Below are 7,642 nucleotides of genomic sequence, written 5' to 3'. Positions count from 1 at the left end.
GATACAATTTTATGATTATTATTTACAGCAAACAAATCGCAAAGTACGTTTTTTATCTATTGGTAAGCATTGGGAAAAGTAAAAATACAATTGTTAAGGCCTGAATGCTCATGTAAAAGTGCCTTGATCAAGAGAGACGAGCAACCGTGGCACTTCAAAAGGGCCTCGAAAGCACCTTGGAAGCACTTTGATGAGTATTTTTAATTTGACAATGGCAGTTAGTAGTACCCCCACACTCCTAACACCTATAATAATTACTGGTACACACGCTTCCCTTTCTATTAAGCAGCAAGCAAAATGCTGCATAAAATAGTTTGCAATAGACAAACGATGAGTAACAGCTCAAGAAAATGCAATACCTGTGGTAGCATGTGCAATTAAAATACTAGTTCTTACGTACGATGCACAAATCGTGCACCGTTTCTGATAAACCTCATACGCTTTACAGAATATCACCCGAACTAATTTTTTGTTGGGATAATAAATATAACAACGTTTTAAATCTTACCTTGATAAGCCTACAATTTATTGATGTGGAAAAAATTGGACGATCATCTTTACTGCATATTACACGATCCATATTCACTTTCTTAATCACTTTGTTTGCTTATTAATAAAAACATGAACGCAATATCATTAGGGTTAAGGAAATGTTTAGTCGGATCAAAACGACGCGAGACAAGTAAACAGCGGATTTTATGGAACAAGGTGTATGTATTTTGAATGCATAAAAATACAGAATATTAAAGCTGTATATTAAAAGTATGATAAATAGGTACGTTGATGGATAAGTAAATAATAGTATTTAATTTTTATAAAAAAAGTCAAGTCGTTATAAATTTTTTAGTTCGTTGAAGATTATTACTTTCAAAAATACAACCTTATGAGTAACAAATGTGCATTTAAATCGTAAAAAAAAAAGAAAAATAAAAGTAACCTACTGTTACATACTATCTTTTTTTTTATAAAAATCGTCAAAAATTTGTTTGTGCTGCTTGTATAGTGAAATTATCTTCATTTCAAAATACTCTACCTTATATCTTGCAGTTTCAAACTTATATCTAAGGATTGCAGTTTTTTTTTTCTTTTAAACTGACGTTGACATTCATTCCACTGTTTTTTCGCTTCATATTTTTTTGCTTCACGTCTACAACAGAAATTAACAAATGAATTAGATGATCTGCATACCTATAAAAATATCTAATCATCCAAAAAATAGAATTCGCCACATAAGCACCATCGCTCCGTGTGGCTACTTTACGTCCTTCGGGCCCTGCTTCGCAGGTCCCTCGGGCCACAGAATAACCCTAGAGACGATGGCGCTTATTCAACGAAAACTTCTGTTAAACCCTTACTTAGACATGGAATGAGGGTAAAAAAATCTTTATACATTTTTAAAGTAACTTTTCGACTGCAAAAGCTTATTGTTGTTTTTCTCTCTCCTTCTATGTTTCTATTAATAATGGCACTGGCACTAGCACTAGTATCGGAACTGGCATCTTTCTCCTTCATCCCATTTTCAGTACTTTCATAGCCACCATTTTCATTATTACCATCGCTGTGAACTTTTACCTCTCCATTCGTACTACTTTCACCGTTTTCATCAACCATATTTTCCTCGTTATCAGTAATACTTTTACTGTTCTCACCATCTGTACTACTTTCAGTATTCTGGCTATCTGTACTTTTTACATCATTAGAACAATCATATGTATCGCTTTTTGCTTAAACGAAAAAATCATAAGATATAATCGCAAAAAAAATACATAGATTTTAACATTATACGAGTAACTTTGTAAAGGTCGTAAGCTTTTAATATCCTTATCTTTCATGATTTATACAAAACGAAAGTTTGTTGTTTTCTTGCATTTGTAGATTTTTCTTTATAAACTTAATGGTAAAAATTATAGTATTTCTTACAATTTTTTGTCTGTAAAATTCGTTAAGCCATACAGTAATTTACATAACAGCAAATTTTTTTTATATGATATAACCTATAAAATTAGAAAATAAATAGATTTCCTACCGCAGGTAGAAAGTATGACTGGCGTGCCGATTGTTGTACGTTTGAGCTTGAGTCACGAATACTATTTTTGTTACCAAGGATGTAAGACCCTACGCCCAAGAGAAGAAAAGTATTTTCTCTAGAGAGCGAAGTGATTTGGAGAGTTTCAAACGTGTACTAGAGTGTTTAGCTTTTGCTTTCTAGGTAATAGCAAAAATAATTTTGTTATATAGCACTAAATCAATTAATTACCAGACTTTTGCATGAATTGATAAGTTCAATTGGACCAAAAATGTGTTATATATATGTACATCCATAACGGAATAGCGTTACATATGAGAAAAGCGATATTATATAATCATAATAATATACATAAATTAACAACCACCGCTTAAAATAGTTATGCAGATCGTACAGACTCTTAAGAAATTTACTTTGAAGTGAGGCGTAACTTCAAGTGCCGAAAAGCTCATACGAAAGTGAATAAAGTTGCCAAAGTTGAAACTAAAACCTTTTTCATTCTAATTGTTCGAAAAAAAACCTTTTCCACAAGTCTTATCTCAATTAAGGGACATTTTTCTGAAAATGTAATTTTCGTTATTAGAGACCTCGACAACATGAAATAAAACTAATACCTCGGTGTTTCTGTTAACATTCTCTACAAGTCTTTCTCTTCGACAAAATACAAAACTATTTGCTCAAGTAGAGCTCTAATTTGTCAATTTGTCAATACTCCTACAATATTACCTTCTTTTGCTTCCAACATTATAAATTGTGATACATTAAAAGGAGGTTTCCTCATTATTGATTTGATGCCGTAGCTAATTAGATCTGGTGTTACTGGTTCATCACCAAAATAGAATAACTTCTGCATGTCTTACAAATTAAATTAATGTATATACAAACAAAAGAGCTAAAAATTGGTAGCTGAAGTGAATAAAAATATTTTATGAGAAGATAATCAATAAAACTACAAGTTAAATACTCATTCACAACTATATGATGAATTTACTTAAGTTTGAAGAACTCGTGTTCGTGAAATCATCGTTGCTGTAGGCATCACTCAGAATTCTTTGAGTTAATAATTTATTGTTCGAAAAAAACCTCTGCAGTTGTTTCACTTCTCTTTGCGTTGTTACATAATATCGTATTTATTTTAAAAATAAATATAACTTATAAGGTGAGCTCCAGATTTTTATATCAAAGTTTGGATGAAACTTTATAAGATATTCGCAACAAGTTATCAGAGCTGTCCCAGAAAGATCAGAAGGCCCAAGAGTAGCTACCAAATAGTGTACGACTGACCTATGCATCGAGGTAAAAGAATAAAGTGTTCGCTATTTCTATACATAACACTCAACTCTTATGCTGCCATATATGTTTAACAACAGATACCACTACCGGAATTAAAGCCCCATCTTATGCAGGTCAATCACAGGGAGCTCCCACACATTTCTTTCTTGTACATGCAGCACATGAAAGTACAAGGTTATGGGGATAGTAGACTCTAATTTTATAGGTATTGTTTGGACCTATGTGATGACATTGGCCAGCTACTCATAAAATAAGACTATGAATTCCCCAATGAGGACTCTACCTAATTTAAATAACATTAGAAGCATTACCTTACGCATCTCATTATTTACGATGGTACTATATACAGCAGTTGTGTTCCAAGCTTGCGCTTTTTCTTTCATCGTTGCTGAATATTTAGTCGAATTCAAAACAACTTTGCTGTCTTTTATGACAAGAATGAATTTAGCTTTAGTGTAATGTACTTTACATGTTGTTGTTTTTTATTAATAACGGCGATGACAAAGTTATTAAAAATAATTCTAATTGACCTATAATTTACGTATGTAAACACACTTACAATTGTCATAGTACTATACTATATATAGAAATAACAAAAAAGAGATAGGAGACGAAAAATGCCCATACCCTCAGTAAATCGTAAAATTATCAAAAAATAATATTTTCGGATGAAACTAACTACCAAATTCTAAGTTATTCTACGTAAGAATTACCAGATTATTAACATATAATTAAATTCACGAAAAAAAGACATTTTTAGTACTAAACACTGAATAAAAAAATTTTTTTCTTAGCAGGTCTTCAAAATAGAGTTGTTCTAGCTCTTGATATTTTTTAAAACATTTTCATCATAAGACCATACAGAGACAATAGAAAATGCAATATGACTGACGAGATAAGAAAAAAAAACTTTGCCATGAGTTTTAATTTTTTATTTTATAAATGTTTAAAAAAATAGATAAAATTAATATTTACAGCCTAATAACCTTAAAAATGAAAAAAAGTGAAATATTAGGTACTTTCTTACGTTTTTAAAAGTTTACAACTTTTGACGCTTTATTTTTGGGATGTATCAAAAAAAAGGACGTGTCTTAAAATTTCTTTTTAGTTTTAAATACAAAAAATGTCTTTTGATAAATAAAAGATTAATCATATTACGTAACGTATATTATTAATATTGTTGGAAATAAGTCCTAAGAATTAAGCTGAAAAGTGTTTATTTGACATAATGTGCAATTTTTGTTTAAAAAAGAGTTACAAAAAGTTTTATAACCACACATTAATTTTTTTAAAAATAAGTTATTTCACACACCATACGAATGCAAAGTATACAAATATATCTTAGTTCTATGGCAATGACTACATTACTTGTCAAGAGGTGTCTCAAATCGAAGGTATAATCCTTGCCAACAACGTTTACATTTTTCCCAAATATTTAGAAACCTTAAGAATGATTTAAAAATTTTATCAGAAATTTTTAAAGAATTTTTTGAAGAATTTTCTTTAGAAAACTCTAGAATATTATAATAAGAATTAACTTAAGCATTTTCCTAAGAATTAAGTTGAAATTATTTTTTAAAAATTGTCTCGAAAACATTCCCGAGTATTATCTTAGAAGTATTCTCAAGAATTATTTCGAAATTTTTTTTGTAAGTTTTTTCAAGAACTTACTTGAAAATTATTTTAAGGATATTCTTAAGTGTAAACAATGTTTGAATATTTTAACAGCAACGGGCCTACTTCTGATTGGTAGGCGAAATGTCGCTTGGGCAAAATGTCTACCATTCAAATTGATGAGTTTATACTTCTATAAGCGCGTTACGCATAAGGGTATATCAACAATTTCAGATTTTGACCTTGAAAAAAAGTGTCACGCTGTTCAATTCAAATTCGCTGCTTATTTTTGTCAAAATTTTTATTTCCTGTATGTTAATTTATTTCGTTTGATTATACATTAAATGAATTGATAATTTATTTAATTAAATGTATTTTTTCGGTACATGTTTTAAGAATTTTAAAGTTAGTATGTACTAGCAGAGCAATTTATTTACTTATTGTAAATTCGTTACTTTTATTCGTTACATTCATGTTATTTAGAATAAGAGTAATTTTTCGACTATTTGACTCAAAGACGTTCTTCACATAGTTTTTTTTTCTACCAGGTTACCACGACAGCCAACTGGCCTAGTCATGAGGGCCACTCACTCACCACCTATGTGTGGAAGTGTATTGCCAAACTTATTTTTAAACCTTTTTCTTCATATCCTACCTAAATCCATGGGCGCAGTGTAAGTATCTCTGGTGGAACACCTTGCCAGTTAAGCTGACACTCTCTGTACTAATGGTGCATTGGGTCCACTTGCTACTGTGTAGCCTTTCCCCGGAAAAGACTCCATTATTCCAGGACGTCTAGTCCTCGCCCGTAAAGCCGGTACTCTCTGCCAAAGCATCGAATCCAGACTAATTACCATCCCCGGAACAGCCCCATGCTTCAGGGACCACTCCTCGCCCGTAAGGCTGGCGATCCCTGCCTGAGGCCTGGCATCAGATCTGCTAGTCCCTACTTATAGCTCTAACACTGTTTCGCATTAACCTAGGCTCAAAAACCTGTAAGGCAAGGAAAAAAACGTGGAACTATTCCGAAGGAAAATTCCACGAAAAAACCTGCCCCAAAACAGCCAGGGTTACATGGGAACTTTTTCCGATAAAAACAGTTTTTGAGAAAATCTGCATTTACCGGGAATCGAACCCACGACTTCTAGAATTGCGTTGTTTCAGTAACAAGCACGCTTACCACTGAGCCAACGCCACTCCTCTGTTCTTCACATAGTTACTGGAGGAAAAGTTCAGAGAAGTGCGAGGAACACTCATGTGTGCAGTAAAGTTAGCAATTGTTCTTCTCATGTAAATGGACTTATATGCATGCTTTTACACACACTCTATCCCCTCTTTATAAATTTATTTAAAAACTTACTTGTGGGTTTATTTTCAAATTCGATAGATTTATCTACAAACAATCTTTTGTAGCCAAAAAATTAGGGATTCTTACGAATCATATAAATGCTATTTAACAATACTTTTTTACGAATTAATGATTTTTTTAGGTGAAATCTTGGGTCAAACTTTGAAAATAAAAAACACACAAGTACTTGTTGCAACACTTTGGCCCGTCACAACAAACCCTCACCACCTACGTAGGAGCTTTCCATGATGAGCAAAGACGGGGCATGCGGGGCGGGAGACAAGAGACGGCCACGTTTAGGCCCCCCTCCCAACTTCAATCGTGGAGAGAGGGCTCCCCCACTTTTAAGTTACAAAAAAGGCTTGAAATTCTCCCTCTTGTTTAGTATAAGTATTTTTCTTATGATATGAATAGGTGTCTCTGATATAATACGTCCAAAATAATTTTTAATTTTTATCATGACATCAAAATAAAATATGATAAAGTGCAAAAAATATTTTCATTTCGTCGTATTAATAGATACCATTTATTATTACGCACTCTCTAAATCTGAATCATTTATATCTCGTACAATTTTCTTTACAATATCAGGTCTATAATGACTGATTTGTGCCTCATTCACGTTACTACGTTTTTCTGAAATATCATCTACAAATTTCTGCACAATAGTAGGCATCAAATCCGAGAAATCACTCAATACTCGTATATTACAATCAATACATTTGACAATAAATTCGCTTAAATAATCAAAGGTCATGTTCTTAAGAACTAAACTACGACGATATCACTTCACGTCACTACCACTCACACCTTGTATTCGTTTTTCTTGAAGCTCAATAGCCTTGTCGTTATAACTTACAGTAAACTTTAGGGACCAGTTCAAGCCATAAATTTTAATGTCCTGGAAGTTGCTGTCGTCCATGGTAAAATACTTTTTAATGTCTGTAAACGCTAATTTGACTTTATTCTAATCTCAAATTTTAAAAGGAATCCCTATGAGATCTGTTCCTAATAGACAAACTACGTGTTCCTGATCGTTGTCAAGTAATTTCTTTTATTCCAGACCAACTAAAACTTTCTTGCTGAATGACTTATTCAACCCAGAAAACTTGCAAAAAATCTGCGGAGGTGACTGTTGATACAACTTTACGCTTAAGAGATCGATTGCTACCGACACCCTAACCCTTTTTTTCTGGACCTCCATTTTTATGTTTAATTATATTGACGATATGACGAGCAGGCAGAGACCAACACTAATCCGACTTTTTTGTACTAGTTGTAGCTCGAAAGAGACAGTGTCAGAAACGTTTCGAGGTAGTAAGCCACGCTCCAGCCTGAAAAATTGCGTCAACAGCACATTC

The sequence above is a fragment of the Copidosoma floridanum genome, unplaced genomic scaffold (assembly GCF_036245765.1).
Source record: "Copidosoma floridanum isolate Cflo_tuat_1 unplaced genomic scaffold, Cflo_Japanese_pri ptg000022l, whole genome shotgun sequence".
Taxonomy (NCBI): Eukaryota; Metazoa; Arthropoda; class Insecta; order Hymenoptera; family Encyrtidae; genus Copidosoma; species Copidosoma floridanum.
Note: the sequence above shows the minus strand (reverse complement) of the source record.